The sequence below is a fragment of the Mesoplodon densirostris genome, chromosome 13, assembly GCF_025265405.1.
Source record: "Mesoplodon densirostris isolate mMesDen1 chromosome 13, mMesDen1 primary haplotype, whole genome shotgun sequence".
Classification (NCBI taxonomy): Eukaryota; Metazoa; Chordata; class Mammalia; order Artiodactyla; family Ziphiidae; genus Mesoplodon; species Mesoplodon densirostris.
In genome coordinates this window covers 76,135,005-76,155,390 of record NC_082673.1, presented here as the reverse complement: position 1 = coordinate 76,155,390, position 20,386 = coordinate 76,135,005, and the positions used below count along the sequence as shown (strand labels likewise).

The window sequence follows — 20,386 nt, the reverse complement described above, 5'->3', positions numbered from 1 at the left end:
CACAGGAGGTGGGAAGGAGGCAAAAAGGGTATTAAGGTAAGCAACTATGTTTTGTGGCATTAAACTAAATTTAGCTAAGATTCAGTTCCTACTTCAGGCTAAGGAAAAGAAGTATACCTATATTGTAAGATTTTTCATGAAGATTAAATAAGTTTATACATGAATATGCTTTAGCAAGAGTATATGACTACATTGCAAGCACTGCATAAGTTATTATTACCCTTAGTTTATTGTTTTGAAATTGGGTTAATAAGAATAGAGATTTGAATGAGAAAATGGACATGCATCTTTGAGTAAATTTCAAAAAGTAATATAGTAGTTACTGTTATATTTGTCAAAGCAGTTACAGGTGTTTTCGGTGAATTTAAGGTTCTTGCCTCGTTGCGAAAGAATTCGGAGATGAAGTGATAAGTAAGAAGTGGATTTATTTAGAGAGAAACACACTCCGCAGACAGTGTGGGCCATCTCAGGAGGTTAGAGAGCCTCAAACTATGGTGTGGTTAGTTTTTATGGGCTGGATAATTTCACAGGCAAGTGGGAGGATTATTCCAATTATTTCGGGGAAGAGGGCAGGGATTTCCAGGAATTGAGCCACTGCCCATTTTTTGGCCTTTTGTGGGTAGCTCTGAACTGTCATGGTACTGGTGGGTGTGTCAGTTAGCATGCTAATGTATTACAATGAGTGTATAATGAGGCTCAAGGTCTACTGGAAGAAAAATCTTCTGCCATCACGGACCCAGCTGGTTCTAACCAGTCTTTGTCATGGCCTAGGGCTGTACCATTCTTTTAAAGGTTGTGCCCTGCTCTCTTCCTTACTGTTTCACAGGTATCCCCCTCTTTTTGTAGGTTTGCTTTACATCACTTCGTTTTTATGAAATATCTGCATTAGCACCTATTTTCACTAACTGAAAGAAAGGGCATCCAAAGGGCATCTTCACTTTTACAAAAAACAAAAGGCAAAAAGTGAAAATAGTGTTCAGCATTTGTTTTGCAGGGAGCTGCTATAGAGGCAGCGCAAACCCCACGCAGTGAGAGTGGTCCCGCCAAGCTCCTTCCCCGGGGAACTACGCTCAGCTTCTCAGCACTGAGCTGCCACAGCTTTAAGCTGTGTCTTTGGGCATTTGTGCTTTATCTCAATTTATTTTGTGAATTCGTTAGCAAGGGGTGTCCTAAGGTAATTGCTTATTCACTTTATGCCATTTTGGTTCAGGAAAGGTTTCATAGGAACTCTCTACTTTCGGATAGCGGGGGGAAATTGTATTGTCACATCCATTTTCATATATTATATAGGTTCATATATATATTATATATGTGAGGCTAAATTTAATGACTATTATCCACATATTCCCCATACATTAAGTTGTAATGTCTTTAATATTAGTGTTTTACCATAAGTGATATTTATTTTGTTCCCTTTTTTGCAAAAAGTTAACCCCTGCTTCCTAATGCTTTGTTTCTCTTCCTCTTCTCCCTCCCTCTCTCTCCCTTTTTCCTTCTCTCTCCCTTTCTCTCTCTTTCTTTCTCAGCACACACACTTACACACACACATGCATGTGTGCACAGTTGCACTGCAATACAGTCAGAAAAGGTATCTCAGATTTCTTTCAGAATTATTTATGATTAGGAATAAACTGGGGACTGACATGATTCTAAAGACCATCAGAATGACAAATGTAGTCAGAAAAATTGCTCTGGAAATTCTAGAATTTTTAGGATGTTTTCAAAATGGCATTTGATTGTATTTTGATTGTTATGTATTGTTAAGTCCATAAATATTTATCAAGCATCTACAATGAGCCAATATTTATGTTCAAGACTGGAAATTCAATGGTGAGAAACACCTGGCAGTGCCCTTGCTCTATTGGAGCATATAGTCTAGTGGGGATACATATACTAATGAGAGAATAATACATGAGAAGGTGAAATTATAATCAATGGGCATAAAATTTCAATCAAGCAAAATAAATAAGCTATAGAGATCTGCTGTTCAACATTATACCTCTAGTAAACAATAATACATTGTACACTTAAATATTTACTAAGAAGGTCGGTGTGAAGGTTGTGTTCTTTCCACAATTATTTTTTAAATTAACATGTAAAACCTGACATTAGAGAAGTCCTATTTGCATTCCATTCCACAGACCATGCAAAGGCGTGGGTATTAAATGTAGATTGAAGGTTCAGAGACCTCTCTAAGGAAGGGCAACTGAGCAGAAATCTTAAGTAAGAAGAAGTTTTTTTCTATTGGTTTTTACTTAAAGAATGCAAAGGAGGAGTGAGGAAGAATGTTCCTGATGATAGCCTTGGGGTCAAGAAACATGTTGCATATTACTTTTTTTTTTTTAAACATCTTTATTGGAGTGTAATTGCTTTACAGTGTTTTGTTAGTTTCTGCTGTATAACAAAGTGAATCAGCTATATGTATACATATTTCCCCATATCCCCTCCCTCCCACCCTCCCTATCCCACCCCTCTAGGTGGTCACAAAGCACCAAGCTGATCTCCCTGTGTGTTGCATATTATCTTCCAGATTGTTTTTATCTATGGTTATTTATACATAAGTACATATCATACTATATATTCTATCTTGTAACCTGGATGATAGACACTATCTATAAATACAAGGCCCTAGTTTCTTCACCTATAAATTGAGGGGTTACACAAACTGTTTCCCTAAGTGTCTTTCAGGTTTAAAACCTAAAATTTCATGACTTTGTAAGTTTTCACAGATCATGCAAAAAAAGTGTCATATTGGAAGAACAATACATGTTAGACTCTTCTTCCACTAAATGTCAAATGTAAGCTATAAGAGTACTGTTCAGTCATTATCAATATCTGACCATCAAATTAAAACACATTTTCCCAAAACATCTCCGGTTTTATGTCCTGTTCTCATATCCTAAACTCAAATACAAATGCAACAATTCCTAATAATGGGATCAATAAATGCTTAGTAATTAAATGATAGCAATAAAAATAAAATAATATTAACATAGGAAAATATGATAAATAAAATATATTTATTATAAATATAAAAATTAATAACCTAATTAAGATTGTGTGTTAAAAGAATGTAAGACCCACAAAAATAATTTCTGGGACTTTGGAAGAATTGAAAAGAAAATAAATTATTTTGGGTAAGGCAGGATAAACAATACTTTGTAGAAGGCAATTCTCGTATACTATTTCTTTTGATCTCCACCAATTCAGTGAAGTATGTACTATGATTACTTATTTTAAAAATATGGACATTTTTATTCTGATGGATTATCTAGTCCAAAACAATGCTAAAATTCAGGAATTTAAATCCTAGTGAATCCTTGAATTGAATCAATTGCTGTCTGATTCAAGTATCTTCTTTCCACTTAATTCCTGCTTTGCAACCTATATTTACATTCTGAAAGTGTTAACTCCTTCTTCCAATATTCTCTTCTCTACTAAAGATTTTCATTTTCCTCTCTCTTTAAAAATTGTTTTTGGAAAGGAACAATTAAATCTCTATGTTTGTAACCAGAAGGACAATCAAGCAAATCTGTTGATATTGAAGTTCCGTTAATATCGTCTCAATACCACCATTTCAAAAGACCAGAAAATTATCTGCATGACATGTGTTCATGTTGGTACTCTTAAAGCCACACCCCTTGGGCAGCTGCCCAATCTACACAGATGTGCAAAAACTCACCAGGTCCACCAAGAAAAGTACCCAAGTCATCTCGATCAAGTTTAACTTTTGTAGCCAGCTTTCCAGGTTTTCAGGGGTGATCTCTTGCCCTCTATGGATATAGTTGACTAAAGCTTAACTAAATACTTGCTGAACAGAATCAATCCCAATCTTTGACAATTATAGGGGCCTTTCTGGCCCCTGAGATGATGATGATGATAAGTAGATAAGATAAGATAGATAGATAGATAGATAGATGATTCAATTTGCAGATCAATAAACTTATTTATAGGGTCATGCTGATCTGAATTGCTTGGCCATTAGCAGTAGCAATATCACCTCCACCATGATCATCAACATCTTCAGCACTCCATAAATTTGCAGATCACTGGGTTATTTATAAAGTATCTTCATATATGCTATCTTGTTTTCTTTTTTACCCTGGTCAGTAATTACATAAATAAGTCAAGATAATATTTTCATTTTACAGGGAAGGAAACTTATTCATGGTAGGTGAAATGGATTGTCTAAGTTCACAAAGATGAGTAAAATAGATACAGCATAGTATAGCTAGCATAACATAGATAGCAAAATAAATTTTCAAATTCAAGTCATGTAACTCTAGATCTCATGCCACATGACATGTTTTAAAAATTATCATCTATATACTATTTATCTCCTTAATGTAACTACTCTATTAGAGACTTATTGCAGTTCCTATAATATTATTTATACTTTCTAAGTCATTTTAAAACTAATCTTCTCATGGTATTCTTTAAACGTCATTAGATATGTATTTATGGTATGGTCATCATATGGTATGGTCCATATGGTATGTATGGTCATCTTCTGATACACAGCTATGTCCTTCTCTTATTGTCTTCAATTATTTTTGCAAATTATTTTGGTGTTCTAAGACCCACTTCCCATATGATGGTGGTGGTGGGGTTCCCTCACACTTCCAATAAGCGATTCTGGGACACCAGCAGGGTGTCCAAGAATTCAATCCAATTCTGATACTACCAACCCAGAGACAGCATCAGATTCCACAGGTTATGTGTTCAGTAGCCCCTCTGCCCACACCCACACACTTCAGACACCAGTCCCAAGCTCAGGTTGTTATTTATACTTCTGACCAACTGGTTATAAATTTGAGGTTCCCACAACCCTCTCCTTGGGTTTAATTAATTTGCTAGAGCAGCTTACAAGACTCAGAGAGACATTTTGCTAACTAGATTATAGGTTTATTATGAAAGGATATAACTCGGGATTAGCCAGATGAAGGAGGTGCACAGAACATGGTACGGGGAAAGGTTATGGAGCTTCGATGCGCTCTCTAAGTGCACCATTCTCCCCCATCTCCACAGAGTCACCAGCCAGGAAGCTCTCTAAGCCCCATACTTTGGGGTCTTTATAGGCCTTCATTACATAGGCATGATGAATTACATCATTGGCCATTAGGGATTGATTCAATCTCTAGCCTTTCTCTCTCCCTAAATGTCAGAGGGATGGGATTGAAAGTTCCAACCCTATAATCACATGATTGGATCCACTGGCAACCAGCTCTCATCCTTAAGTTCTTTCCAAAAGCCACCTCACTAACATAACAAAAGACACTTTTATTGTTCTTATCACTTAGGAAGTTCCAAGATTTTTATGGAGGTCTGTGCCAGAAGAGGGGACAAAGACCAAATAAGCATTTCTTATTATAAATCACAATATCACAAAATACTCCCAACTTTTACCACCATGTGATTACCATGACATCCCCAATACTCTCCAAATGTCCCCGTGAAATAAATGTCCTGGTGTCAAGTAAGACCTCCATGACATTGAGTCTAGACTCTGTACTTTAATAAATCTTTAACAACTTAAGTGAGGTTATATAAAGTCTAATTGAGAGTTACCTTGTACCTCCAAGTTAGCTGTACTACAGATCCCATTGTTATCCCCTGGAAAAAAATTAATAAAAAGAAACCTCAATTAAATAGGGTTGGGAGACCAGAAGGGGGAGCTCTCACACCCTGTGAACATAGCAAAGCCTACAGCAAAGACTCCTCTTCTTTCTTTGCAAGGACTCAGCCAATGAAAAGCCATAGGCTCTTTGTTTAAGATAGACTTCCCAAATTCCTCTTCCTCTGTATAAAAACATTCTCCTTTGTGTGGAGGACTTGCCTGTGTCTCATGGTTGCAGACCCCAAATTGCAATTCTCTGCTGATCATGAATAAACCTGTCTTTGCTGGAGAAATATCTGGCAGTCTATTTGTTTCCGGTCAACACCTTCCTGTAATTCAACATACGTGAGATCAGATCATAGCTGCAAAGTTCCTTGTGAACTTAGTCAGTGTGATTCTCCAAAAAATAGTAATAAATGTTGGGTTGTGAAAATTTAATAGGATAATCCATGAAAGCAATTAATGCAATAACCTGACTATAGAAAGGAGTCAGTCAATAAGTAATAACAACAATATTAAAATGATTAATAATAATTTATTTTTTCTTTTCTTTAGAATGAAGTACATTTTGTTTCTCCCTATGGTTTTCTTCTTTGATTCTTATTTTGTCCTGGAATTCACATAAAACAAACCTATTCCATCTCTATGTATGTATAGACTGTCTATAGAGAACACTCAATAAATGTTAGCAGGTCACCTAAAATAAAAACAATAATAGCTACTAATAATCATGTTTTGTTTTGGTCTTTTTCTTACATTATGTAACATATTCATGACAGTCTTGTAAGATGCGTTATTGAATTAGGTTTTAACATGTGAGGATACTCTGGTCCAGAAGTTTTCATTTCAGTAAGAAATGAATACAAGATTTAAACCTGGACTGCCTGGTTGTTCCCTTCCCAATATGCTTTTCTACCTACCAGATTAAGCTATATTTCTGTTTCAGGGGACAAATTGCAAACACACAAGGTACTTGGTGTATTACTTTCCCATCATTTTGTAAGCAGTAAGTATTGAGCACAAAATTTTTTTTTTAATTTAATGGTAATATTTTAGGTACCAATGAGGATCAATGGGAAATATATTTATTTTGAATAGAGTAATTTCTAGAGTCCTTTAACTCATACAAAAAAGATATTAGTACTTGTAGACATATGTTTGAAGATGTTTGCCATGTTTGAAATCTTGGAATGGTTTCTGATGATGTTACTGAAACTGGTTTAAATGGAGAGTTTGGGGATTAGGGCTTTTACCAAGCAGCTTGACCAGCTGAAGGCAAAACATGTTTATCCAATATAATCTAGTAACATTTTGAAGACCTGGAATTTGAAGGTGATATTGCTTATTTCACAAGTTTGCAGTTGCTAACAGCCACAGATGTTAGACACTCAGGAAGAGTACAGGTTGGATGTTTCAGTACATTTGAATTCAAGGTGATAACAAATGCAACATTTCTTTGTTCAGCTATAAGATTTTGAATATGAATATAATGGGCCACAAAGTTCTAGACTTGAATTTTTACCCAAAGGGATATATTAACTGGAAGTATGATGATTTAAGAACAATTAATCAGTGTATTTTTTGCTTGCTAGTTCAGTAAAAGTAAAGGAGTTAAATTCTTCCCGTAGGAGGATAAAAGGCAATCATGTGGTTCTCTCTCCCTCCTCTTTGGCTCAGGCGGTTGTGATTACCTTTTCAGGATAACAATAGCAAGAATTCACAAAACAGACAGATATGCTGGAAACCCTGAGTATGAGGATCACTTTGGGCATGAAACACACAAGGGAGGAATGTTCTGGCACCATCACCACATGTGGTCACAATAACAACAGAGGGAAAAATCCAAAAAAAAAATTTATGTATATTCATTATGCAAAATAAAATTCTGTTCTGAAATGTTGCATGGCTTCTATAAACAATTGTATTATTTGAAAAATAACAGAGCTACATGCCTCTGATTTCTGTGAAATCTTGGCTTGGTTCTCTCATTTTGAAGAATTTTTAGACTTTCCCTCATATTTAATTATTTAGTAAATTGAAGAATACCAAAGAAAGATTATTTTGTCCCACTGAGAAAAATCTCAATATTATGCAGTATATATTAGCCTCTCTTTTTTAAACAGAAAAACAGAAACAGATTTATAATTCTCTCCAATCTACCTCTCAAATAGCCAGAATGGCAAGAATCAACCTGGCAGAATGACAACCAAAATTGCTCTTCTAGTAGAATGTATATTCTGGGGTAAATACTGATATAAACAAGAAAATATATAACTTCAAAGTTTTAAGCTATAAAGAAAATAAAATAATGCAGTGTAATAGAGAGTGGCTTTGGGTGTATTCATTTCCTATTTCTGCATAACAAATTGCCAGAAATCTAGCAATTTAATGCATAACAATTTATCAACTCACAGTTTTCCTAGATCAGGAGTCTGGGCATGAGTTAACTGGGCCATCTGCTTAAGGCCTCATCAAGTTGAAATCAGGATGCTAACTGGAGTTATAGTCTTATGTGGAGCTCAGGGTTCTCTTCCAAGCACATTCATGTTGATGGCAGAATTCAGTTCCTTGCAATTGTAGGACTAAAGTTCTTGTTTCCTTACTGGCTATTGGCCAGAGGTAATCTCAGCATCTTGAGGCCATCCTGAGGTCTATGCCATATGACTCTCTGTGGACTCTCTCACAAAATGATTTTTTACCTCTCCTATATAAACAGAAGAATATTTCTGCTTTCAAAGGACTTGCTTGATTATGTCAAGACCACCCAGGAAAATGGCCCTTTGGATTAATTCAGAGTCAACTTACTAGGAGCCTTAATAACATCTGCATATTCACTTGTACCAAACAACATGGCATAAATCATGACAGTGATATTCTAACATATTCACAGGTCTTATCCACATTCAAAAAGAGTGGGTTGTACGTGGGTATGGGTAACTGTGGGTCATCTTAGAATTCTTACTACTTCAGTGCATAGTAAGCCCACAACTCTAACTAGCATAGCTAAGAAAGTCTTCCTAGGGATGTCATATTTGAGTTGGAACTTGAATGTTGAGAAGCAGCCAGCCATATAATAATCATAGAAAAAATATTTCAGCAGAAGAAATGACTGTGTGAAGTCTCTGCTGTGGGAGATAACTTTGTAGGTATGGGAAACAGAAAGCCCGAGTGCCAAGGGAAAAAGGATAAGATCACAGAGGAACTTGCAGGTCATGCAAACTTCAAATTTTAAGATAATTAATGGGCTGCATTACATGATTTATATGAAATTTGAATTCAGTAGGGAGCTCAATAGAAAGTATTAGGATGATTTAAACAGTAAAGTACCATAATCTATTTCTTTATAAAATTTCAAAAGCTTTTGGGTTGCTTTTCATAATTACTTTTTACATTTAGTAATTAAAAATGCTTGCAGAGTTCAATTACTTAGATGAAATGGAAAAATTCTTTGAAAGACAATAAATACCAATGCTCATGAAAGCAGAATATAAATAACCTGTATAGCGCTATATTTATTTTAAAAATTGAAATATAGTGAAAAACCTCACACGAAGAGAACTCTAGGCCATGCTGTTTTAATAGTGAATTATATCAAGTATTTAAGGAAGAAAAAGCACAATTCTTTAAAAATTCTTCCAGAAATTTGAAGAAAGAACACACCCCAAATCTTTCTATAAGGATAGTGTTCTCTGAATACCAAAACCAGACAAAGAAATTATAAGAAAAAGAAATTACAGATTTATATTCCTTATGAATATGCATCTAAAATTTCTTAATATAGTTTTTCTAACTTAAGTCAAATCATATATAAAAGGATAATACATCATGATCAAAATTGTTATATCCCAGTAATGTAAGACTGGCTTAATATTTTAATATTTGACTTCATCAATTTAATTAACCAGATTAACAGGCTAAAAAATATGATTATCTCAGTAGATGCAGAAAAACATGTATCACAGTCCAACATCCATTCCTGAAAAAAAAGGTCTCATCAACCTAGAAATAGAAGTCACATTCTTTAGTCTAATAAAGGGCATCTATGAAAACCATATACTTCACACCACATTTAATGGTAAAAAACCCAAATTCTTTCCCTTGAAAGTTAGGAACAGAGAAGACTACTCAGTCACTTCTATTCAATATTGTAATAGATGTTTTAGCCAGTGCAAAAAGTCAAGAAAAATATAATGACTTTGGTGTCTATATATGCAGAATAAAAAATGCTTGAATTCTTTTCCTTCCTGAAGATCACCAGCTTGCTTGGACATGTTTGTATGACCTCAGTCTCCTTTAGAATAAGGTCGGCCTTGACAACACCTCCATCATTTTTTTCCTTCAATAGTTGAGGTAAAGGTGGAGGAGAAGGAAAGAAACAGGTGCATGGTAGATGACAGTGGCACCATTCTGATAAGCAAAGCACATTTACTTTCTTGTTTCCAGCAGCATGGCTGCTGCACATCATTTAGTATTTCAAAGATACTTTATCTTTTCTCTCCTATTTAAAATCAACAAATTCTTTTGGGAGAAAAAGACAGTATTTATTAAATGTAGACTGTATTACAAGTATTAGTATATAGAAGCTACTCATATTATTTTCAATAATTATTATTTTCAATCTTATTTTAACCTTATTTAATCATATCTATCCTAATATGTAGGCATTACTAACCCCAGATTTCATTTTCTAACCTTAGTATGACAGAGATCATAAGTGGCAGAGCTAGAATTTGATCCCAGTTCCTTTTGACTCCAAGTCCCCTGCAGGTTCTCTTACACAAACGTCTTGTTACCCATGTCAATGTTCTCAGTCAGCTCTCTCCAGCCAAAGTTTTAAATATGTATAATTACTGCTTCTAATGTAGCTGTATTAAAGCAGTTTTGAAGTTAAATGAACTAGATAATATATATTAAGTCATATACGTGTGGGTTTTCCAATATCCTTCTTTCATTTTCAGCCTGAAATAGGATATTTGAAGGGTAATATTTTTATATTCCCTTGCTATTTCTATGCTGAGATTTATATATATATATATATATATATATATATATCTTTGGTCTGTGTTCTGCCTTTAATAGCTTTGGAATACAATACAGAAAATATAAATTATACATTGGACATAATAATATTATAGAGCAACACAGGTGGCCTGGTGGATCAAACACAAGATTAAGTGTCAAGAAACTTGAGTGGAACATCTCTAGATATTTAATGCTTACTTTTCTTTATTTCTTTTCTTTTTTTGTTCTTTCATTTTCTTTCCTTTTTTGGTTTTAAACTGCATAAGCCTTCTCTTCAGACAACTTCTTTAACTAATATCTTGGCTGTTTCCTTAGCTCCATACCTTAGCAAATCTGCCAGTAAAAACACTGACTTCACTCTCTGATTTTACCATGAGAACTCTTCATTTTCTCCTAAACATCTCCATCTTGGGCTTGTCTTTCAAACAATCCTTGTTAATGTGAATAACTGACAAGGCAACAAGCATTATACCAGGCATTTAGGAAGATGCTAAATAAACTAAATAAATATTAGTTTTGCTTCCATTTCTATTGCCTTGAAAATTTTATTTCACAGTCTTTTCTGTCACTGCATTATGAGCTAAAAGAGAAAAGATAAAGAGAAACAATTGCTTTTAGCACTGACTATTTGCCCTCTGCTTCAGATTTTCCTCTTGTAAGAAGAGATATTGATGATTTTGAAATATATAGAAATAGCTTCATAGCCTAGGATCAGTGGTCCAACTAATTGACTTAAAAGATATGAATGGATTTATTAAGGGTATATTAAAGTACACAAACACTATATGGAATTTATTTCTTATAGAACTTACAATCCTTTTAGTTTCTATTATATGAATTTAACAGATAAAAGAAAAGAGAACCAGAGATTTAAAGAAAATCACCCAAATGAGTAAATGCCAATGCTAAAATTTGAAATTGGAGATTTCATGTCTCTCTGACATCAAAAACCCTTATTCGTAACATGACATTTGGCATGTTGCTTTGAGCTTCAGACTTCTCAGTTGAAAAGGAAGGTGGGTGGTGGTCATTCATTTCATTCTGAAGTATTTATTGAACTATTATATACTAGACATATGCTAAAGATATAATAGTAAGCTAAGCACAGAAACGATGTGTAACCTTATAGGGTGACAAATATTAAAATAATCATACTGAAAAATGAATAACCAGAAACTGATTTCAGATACTCTGGAAGATAGAAACATGAGTCTATGTTTCATTCCTATGTGCATAAGGAATGTTTGGAGTAGGGATAGAGGGGGAGAGGGTGGGCAAGTTTCCCTTGGGAAGTCCTGAAAGAGAAAATAGTGGGAGCAGATGTTGGTGGTGAGAGGAGCATGGCTTTTTCAAGGACCCGAGTTTTGTCATTGGAACTGGATGGAGTGTAAGGGAGATTTACACAACAAACTTTTTCTAACCAATGCAGTTGTTCTGTGGTTTAAAGTCAAACAGGGGCAAGGCTAGCCAGGAGAAAGTGCTTTGTAAATTAGGAATCACTATGTTAACATGAAGGTTTGTGGAAGTTTTGTTGATTTCTTATTTTAAATGACTAGAACTTTTCCCCCAAACTATTCTTAACGTCTTAGCATAGAGTGGAATCTTTTCATGGCATAAAATTGGGGTTTATGGAGGAGCTTCTGTTTCAACAGTGACAGAGCTGGAGACAATTCTCAACAGACGTTAGCTTAACTCCTGGGGTGAAAATGTGCTTCAAAGCATCAAATATGCAACCCCTGGCTGTTTCTAAAGAAGCCACCCTCAGACTGACAATTCTGCATTTGTAGTTTGATTAACCATAAATGTGGGCTTCTTAGCTGAAGTGGGGAGAGTCAGAGAAACCCAGGTTGTTTCATGAGCCAGAGGACAGAGGAGAATTCTCCCCACTGGAGAGTGAAGGAAGCAGTGGAGAGAAACATATAAGTTGATGACTGATGGGTTGGTAGGTGAGTGGTCCTGCAGCAAAGACAAAAAATTTCCTCCTGGGAGTCTTGCCCACCTCCCTCCCAGGTTTGCCTTCTAGTGAGGACTGCACCACACCCTCTTTCCAATGCACGATATGGGGATAGCGACTCATTTCCTTCCCGATCAAAACTATTTTCTTTCACTCAGAACACCTAAGAACAATTGCTTGCTGAATACAGCTTCCAAATATGTATGTAAAACTTCTTAAGACTCTTGGCTTGACTGTGTCGGGGGTTTAGGAGTCCACTGTCAGGTACTGCATGAAGTGTTTAATGTTGCTTCTGAAGATTGTTTTCTCTTGATTTAACTTGGCGCTCTGTAAAGGAAAGGCAGCACGGGGCCTGGTGACATGCATGGGCAAGGGGCTATTGCACTGGTGCTACCACTATAGTTCATTTGTCACCAGGTAAGCGATTTATCAACCACTCAGAGTCTCAGGATCCAGCTCTGTGAGACGTTTAACCAGAAAATTCCCTTCTAACTATAAAAATATATTCCTTATTTAGATTATTTAATTTTAGGTTTAAACTAAAGGAAAACAAGCTATCTAAATGATCATGAATGTAACAGGTAAGGTTACCCTTTTGTAATGAAAAAACACCTCCTAACTAAAGTTCATACATTGTTACATCAGAGACAACCTGATTTCTGAGGATGAGCATGGGGGAAGCAAAAATATAAACAGACTGGGGTGAAAGTAGCAAGACCAGGTTCTAGAACTCTGCTGCTGGTATACTGTGTGCTCCTTCATCTCTGGCCCTTGACCTGGCTGAGACTGAGTTTCCTCATTTAAGAAATCCTATCCTACCTTTTTTTTAAAAATTAATTTTTATTGGAGTATAGTTGCTTTACCTTGTTGTATTAGTTTCTACTGCACAGCAAAGTGAATAAGCTATACATATACATATAGCCCCTCTTTCTTAGATTTCCTTCTGATTTAGGTCAATTACACAGAGCATTGAGTAGAGTTCCCTGAGCTATACAGTAGGTTCTCATTAGTTACCTATTTTATACATAGTATCAATAGTATATATATGTCAGTCCCAATCTCCCAATCCTATCCTACCTTAAGGACAATATCAAGATAATAATCAAGATGTATTTCTGTAGCATTTGACATTCTATAAACTCTTCCTCATTTGTAATCTCAATTCCTTCACACATCACCTTTCCAATGAGGATGGGAACACCCAGGTACGGGAAAGTTACAATTTTTTCCCAGGTAACAAAATCTCATTGTCCTCATGTGGCAGAAACACACCCTAACACAAGCTCTTCAGTGATAATGTGTCATACTCATGTAAATATCTCTTACTGCTCTAAGATAAGAAACTGTTCAATTTGCCCATGAGAAATGAAGGTGAGGACCCCAGGGAGGGGAACAGTGACTTGCAGGGGGTGGTGTGGTGAGGCTGATCCATGGTGCCTATGGGTCCCTGTACACCACCACTACACCTCTATTCCTCCTCCTCTATCAGACCCTCCACCACACATGCTACTGTCCATTATACCTCCCTACTTGGGACCAGAACCCACCTCATCTGTTTTATCCTCTCCACATTTTTCCCCTTAGCAGCTTATATTACTGAGACTTCCAAGGCCCTTGTTAGAAGGAGGTGGTTAGGGATAGGGGACTACAGTCATTGTAAGTAACATAGTCAGAACCTATGCTTACTTAGTCCATGGACCATTATCCCTACTCAGTGCACAGACTTCCATTAAGTAATGCTTAAAGGACAGATAAGGTCATGATCAAGGTCACTGATGCTGGAAATAAGTTGCTGAAATTAAGGGTCATGCAATATAATTTTAAAAGTTTCTTATATCACAAAGTCATTGAAAATGCTAATAGTAATGGACAGATGCAGGAATTATAGAGCTGCAACCATGAAGATTGTGACTTTGCATTCCTGCTATGTATCAGGTTAGACAATCTTCATTCATTCATTCAAAAACCCTTTGTAGATCATATTCAATGTGTCAAGTAATGTGCTGGGGGTTTTAAGAAGAAAGACATAGGCTCTGTTTTTGGGGAGTACAGACATTAAGTATACATGACACATGTGCCCCTACTTCTACTTTCATTCTTCTGGCAGACCTCATGAGTTGCTTACAGCACAGTTGCACTCGTAAACTATCTCAGCATAGTGTAACTGATTTCAGGGTTGGTATGAGTGGTAAAACTTTTTCTTCTAGTGACACTGCAGAAACACTCATGAATATATCACTGAGCTCCTACACTGTATTTGAAGTCCACTAGAATGCCCAGTTTCTGCTACATGAATATACACACCAAGAAAGGATAAGTTCCACTATCAATATTTTATTTTATTTTATTTTTCCTTATCAATATTATACTCAGCTTTCTAAGTGGCTTTCTCTTCAAATGCCCAGTTTCTGACATTTCTAGTGCTCTTCACATTGGGAAGTTTGCAAATGATTTTAAGGAAGAGTTGCATGGATATTAAAGACAAGCTTTTTGCTTCTTGTATGAGGATAGCAATCTCTTCCCAGTCAAGCATGTCTTCAGTGAGAATTTATGAAGTGCTTTGTGCCTATTGGACATAGCAGATTTTGCGACAATGAGAAACCATTTTTGACCTCAGTTTAATGGAGGAGACATGTATGAAAATAAATACCAATCATAATAAAGCAAATAGAGGAATGAACAAAGCTCTAGAAGAATCCAGGGGAGAAAAAGATTAATTCTGCCAGTGAGCATCATAAAATGTGTTTAAAGGGAGGGATATTTGAGCTGGATCTTGAAGGGTAAGTGGAGTGCAGTAGGCTGAGAGGATGAAAATAAGCTTCCTAAGAAAAAGAAGAACAGGAGATCCAAATACACTGAGGTTTGAAAACACATCATGCAAAACTAAGGGTGAGGGCTTCCCTGGTGGCACAGTGGTTGAGAATCTGCCTGCCAATGCAGGGGATATGGGTTCGAGCCCTGGTCTGGGAAGATCCCATATGCCTCGGAGCAACTGGGCCGGTGAGCCACAACTACTGAGCCTACGTGTCTGGAGCTTGTGCTCCGCAAAAAAGAGAGGCCGCGATAGTGAGAGGCCCGTGCACCACAATGAAGAATGGTCCCCACTCACCGCAACTAGGGAAAACCCTTGCACAGAAACGAAGACCCAACACAGCCAAAAAAAAAAAAAAAAAAAAGCTACAAAACTAGAGTGATAAAATAGTTTGGGCTCAGATTATGAACAGACTAGAATGCCAGGTTCATAATATTATAAATGAAAGAGCAAATACTATCCCTGACTTGTTTATTAACATTATTTCCAGTTTATGTATTTTCTAGGCTGATTAAATGTCCACAAGCCAAGGAACTATTGGTTTCTGCCACGAAATGAGTTGGTTCATCAACATGGGAAATCTTTTGTGACCTCCCAGAAGGAAAAGGAAGAGAAAGAAGGGAGAAAGGAAGGAGGAAAGGTAGCAGGGAGGAAGGAAGGAAAAAAGGAAAGAAGGGACGAAAGGAGGGAGAGAGGAATGGAGAGAAAGTGAGAGTGAGGGAGATTGAGATAAATTGTAACTTAGAGAAAAGAAAAAAGGAGAAAGTAGAGAGGGAAAGAAAAAGTAAGAAATCATTTGGGTTCACTGCCAACAAGAGTTAGGAAAGCTGATTTCTTAAGATAAACTGAAGTAAAACAAAATATGCTCCATATGTTGAAACTGTATACTTAGTTTGAGATAAACAAAAACATGTTTGGAGAATAGCTGCCATAATTAAAAAGAAATTAAAAGAAAGAAAGAAAAACCATCTGGGGATAAGTACATATTTAAACTCATACACACACACACACACACACACACACACACACACACAGAGAGATAAAAACACACAGTGATTCCAAAACTTGAAGTTTTTCTTGATTTAAGTAAACTCTCTTGTTGCAAAAGGGCATTGCATCAGTCTTTGCCCAAGCACCAAGCAATTTATGTTCCACACTGAAGCTATACAGAGCTACTCAGCATTACTCAAACACCAAGACCTTTCCAAATCCTGTCCTTTGCTCCTGCTTTCTTCTGTTCTATAAACACACATGCTCCCTTTTCTCTCTGGCCGACTCCGACTTCCTCCTGAGTGCCCAACTCAAATGTCACCCTCTCCCAGCAGAGTGCCAGACACATGGCAAAGTTGATAACGGCTTCCTCATCTGTGAACTTTGAGCATGTGTATAAGTTTCCTGTGGCTGCCGTAACAAAATACCACAAACTGGGTGGCTTAAAACAATAGTTTATTGTTTAACAGTTCTGGAGGCTAGAAGTCTGAAATTTGAGAGTCAAGATTAGGTTTGGTTTCTTCTGAGGACTCTGAGGGAAAATCTAGTCCATGACGTTCTCCTAGCTTCTAATGATAGCTGGCAGTCTTTTGTATTCTTTGGACTATAGGTGCATCACTCCAATCTCTGCCTCCATCTTCACACAGTGTTCTCCCTGTATCTCTGTGTCTTCACATGGCCATCTTCTTATAAGGATACCAATCATGTTGGATTAGTGCCCCACCCTATTCCAGTATGACCTCACTTTAATTTATAAGTCACATCTGCAATCACCTTATTTCCAAATAAGGCCACTTTATGAGGTACTGGTGGTTAGAACTTCAGCATGTCTTTTGAGGGACACAATTCAACTCATAACAACAAGACACTAATATAGATCTGGTTTCACTGAAGATGTATGCATATCTGTGTCCCCAATCCCTAAAGAAGTTGATAAGAAACTCCTTTTCAAGGATTATATATATATATTAACCTAGTGTTTACAAGACTAGCATAGTCAATTTAGTAAATTCATAGTTCATGTCTTCTAAATTGAATTACATTTTGAAAATTATGGACAGAGTGTTCTTGATTAAAGCTAAAAGGAAGTTAAGAGGTAGTTAAGTCTACACCTGAGGGGAAACACACAGCACATGGTGACACTCTTGTCTTTACAAGTCCAGACAGAGATTTCTACCTCTGCAGTGGGCAATGTGGCAGAGGAGAACTGTTGCCTGGAATAACCTAAAGGGCTCAGCATCTGAGAATGAAAGACCCATGTTCAAATATAGTTCTCTCTAGGTAGCTATATAGTATTGATACTACCACTTCTCCTCTGTTTGCCTCAGTTTATCCTCCAAAGATGAAAATTAGACAAGAAAGAGAGTGACTTTAAAATTTAAAGATATCTAAGAACCCTTTTTTTCAAATGAAATCTTTCTCAAAGCCCCAATTTAAATAGCAGTTCTTTGTGAACCTGCCAGAGATCAGGCGAAGAAAGTGAGCCTGGAATGCCACTGGATTAGTCATCCCCAAGGAGTCTCCATGAAAAGCTCCAAAGAATTCTGGAAACAGATCTAAATCTACTCACAGATGAAGGTCCAGTTCATATATAGTCATAGACATAGAGGGTCATCCATTAAAAAAAGAAAAGAAGAAGGAAGAAGAGAAAGACAAGGAGGAGGAGAAGAAAAAGAAGCAGAAAAAGAAGAAGGAGAGGAGAAGAAGAGGAGGAAGAGGAAGGGGAGAGGGAAGGGGAAGAGAAAGGAGAAGGAGAAGGGGAAAGGTAGAAAACTTATTAGAAAATAAGCTGCTAGGGAGGAAAATTGTAAGGAGGGCCAAAGATCTTGGACAAATTTTTCATAGCCATAGAAATGTATTTCAAAACATCCTCCCAATTTTATCTTTGTAGTCATATAGTAAATTCTAAATTAGGTTAGCCATATTTTTTACAAATAAGGAGTTCTTCTGGAGCAGTCTCATTTGTGTTTTAACCCCCCAGTACTTATTCACTGTGCCAGACACATAATGGGTATTGTAAATGTTTGCTGAATGAATGAACTAATGTATTGGAGAGTCTGTTTCAAACTGTTTTAAAATTTTCAGGTAATCTTGGAAATGTATCAAGTGAGAGTAGGCATAATTTGAATGTCAGTATTCTATTGAATTTGTATAAGAGAAATGAAATACTGTGGTTAAATCTCTAGTGGCTTTATATTCCAGATTCAACACAGTTGTGAAGAAGGAACACAGAAAATAGACATTTTTTCGAACTTGTCTTGGAAATTAGCCCAAGAGCCAAATGTTTTACTTATTGGTATGTTTCTTATCTCAGACCGTAACTAGTAAACATTTCAGATCACACATACACCCAATGTTTGTTTGTATTTACTGTAATTCCCTATGCAACTCCAGATGCTTGGACCATTTAGGCATCTAATACATGTTTGATGAATTAAGGAATAAATGAAGGGACACTTGAATAAAATGAGCTAAGATTCTGACATCCATTAGCAAGCTGTTACCAGTTTTCATCGGCCTAGTTTAAATGTAGGCCATCCATTTGGAAAAAAAGGAATGGAAAAACATGGTACAAAGAACTGATCTGTTCAATGCTTTTGAATCAATACTTAAAATATAATCACTTGTAAAACATTTCGTACAGCATGAGGTAGAATACTGGATTTTGACTCCGGGTTTGTCTCCACATTACCATGTGAGATTAACTTTTTGGCTAAGAAGATTGAGCTTGGTCTCACCTACATTAATATATTCTGACTTTATGGAACAAAGATGAGATTTTCTTTAGGTCTGATATCGTCCAATATGATTCTGACATGATTATATATGAGGTTGGACAATTACAATATGTGTACATCCCAGGCAGCCTTTTGATTTGGCATCTTTGGTAGACAGCCATCATCTCAAAGTTTTACTTTAAAGAAATAAAATTTTGTCTCTTTGATTAATTTCTAGGGAAAGTTGTAGAAAAAAATTCACCCTCTGTGCCTCAAGCAACATACCTCTGGCTCCATACTTATACTTCACTCTATATTTGAAAGATCTGCAATTAAGTGGAGACCTTCTTCTTCTTTTTTTTTAAATTAATTAATTAATTTATTTTTGGCTGTGTTGGGTCTTCATTGCTGCATGTGGGCTTTCTTTAGTTGAGATGAGCAGGGCTGTTCTTTGTTGCGGTGTGCTGTCTTCTCATTGCGGTGGCTTCTCTTGTTGCAGAACACGAGCTCTAGGTGCACAGGCTTCAGTAGTTGTGGCATGCAGGCTCAGTAGTTGTGGCTCATGGGCTCTAGAGCACAGGCTCAGTAGTTGTGGCACATGGGCTTAGTTGCTCCGCGGCAGGATCCTGGACCAGGGCTTTAACCTGTGCCCCCTGCATTGGCAGGAGGATTCTTAACCACTGTGCCACCAGGGAAGTCCAGTGGAGAACTTCTTCTTACAAGAAAGTTTTATTGGGCATTATTTGAAAGTGGAACATGAATGGGAGTGGTAAGGGATTGCACTTACAGCTCCTGTAGCTTATCAAATGTTTTTTCCTACTATATACCATACTGCCCTAAGAAGTCTGGAAAATTAAGCATTCTCCACCTCCTGACACTTCCCACTCACTTTGTAAATTATTTCCCTGATTGATGTCAGTGTGACACGCCATGTCTGATCACGCATTTATACAGCAGCTTAAAACTCACAGTGCTTTCATTGGCTTTATGTAGATAGAGTCTCCAGGTCTTAGTAGAATTAGCTGTTCAGATTGATTTCTACTCATTTTTCAAGTAGGGAAATTGAGTCTCAGAGCTTTCAAGATTTATGAAAGGATAGATAATAAAAACGGATGGAATAGTGCCTTGAATCTGAGTATTTGATTTCTAGTTCAAGGCTAATTGACTATACCATAGTGCTCTAATGAGCGTTCAAGAATCAGATTTGCAAAAAAAAAAAAAAACAGCTTTGCTTGTTCATACATTCTTTCCTTCAACATATTGACTGAGCATCT

The 20,386-nt window shown here is 36.5% G+C and overlaps 1 pseudogene; it reads left to right on the top strand.

Annotated features, from left to right (window-relative positions):
- LOC132500633 (metalloendopeptidase OMA1, mitochondrial-like) overlaps positions 1-20,386 on the top strand; it is a 43,023-nt pseudogene that overhangs the window by 20,580 nt on the left and 2,057 nt on the right.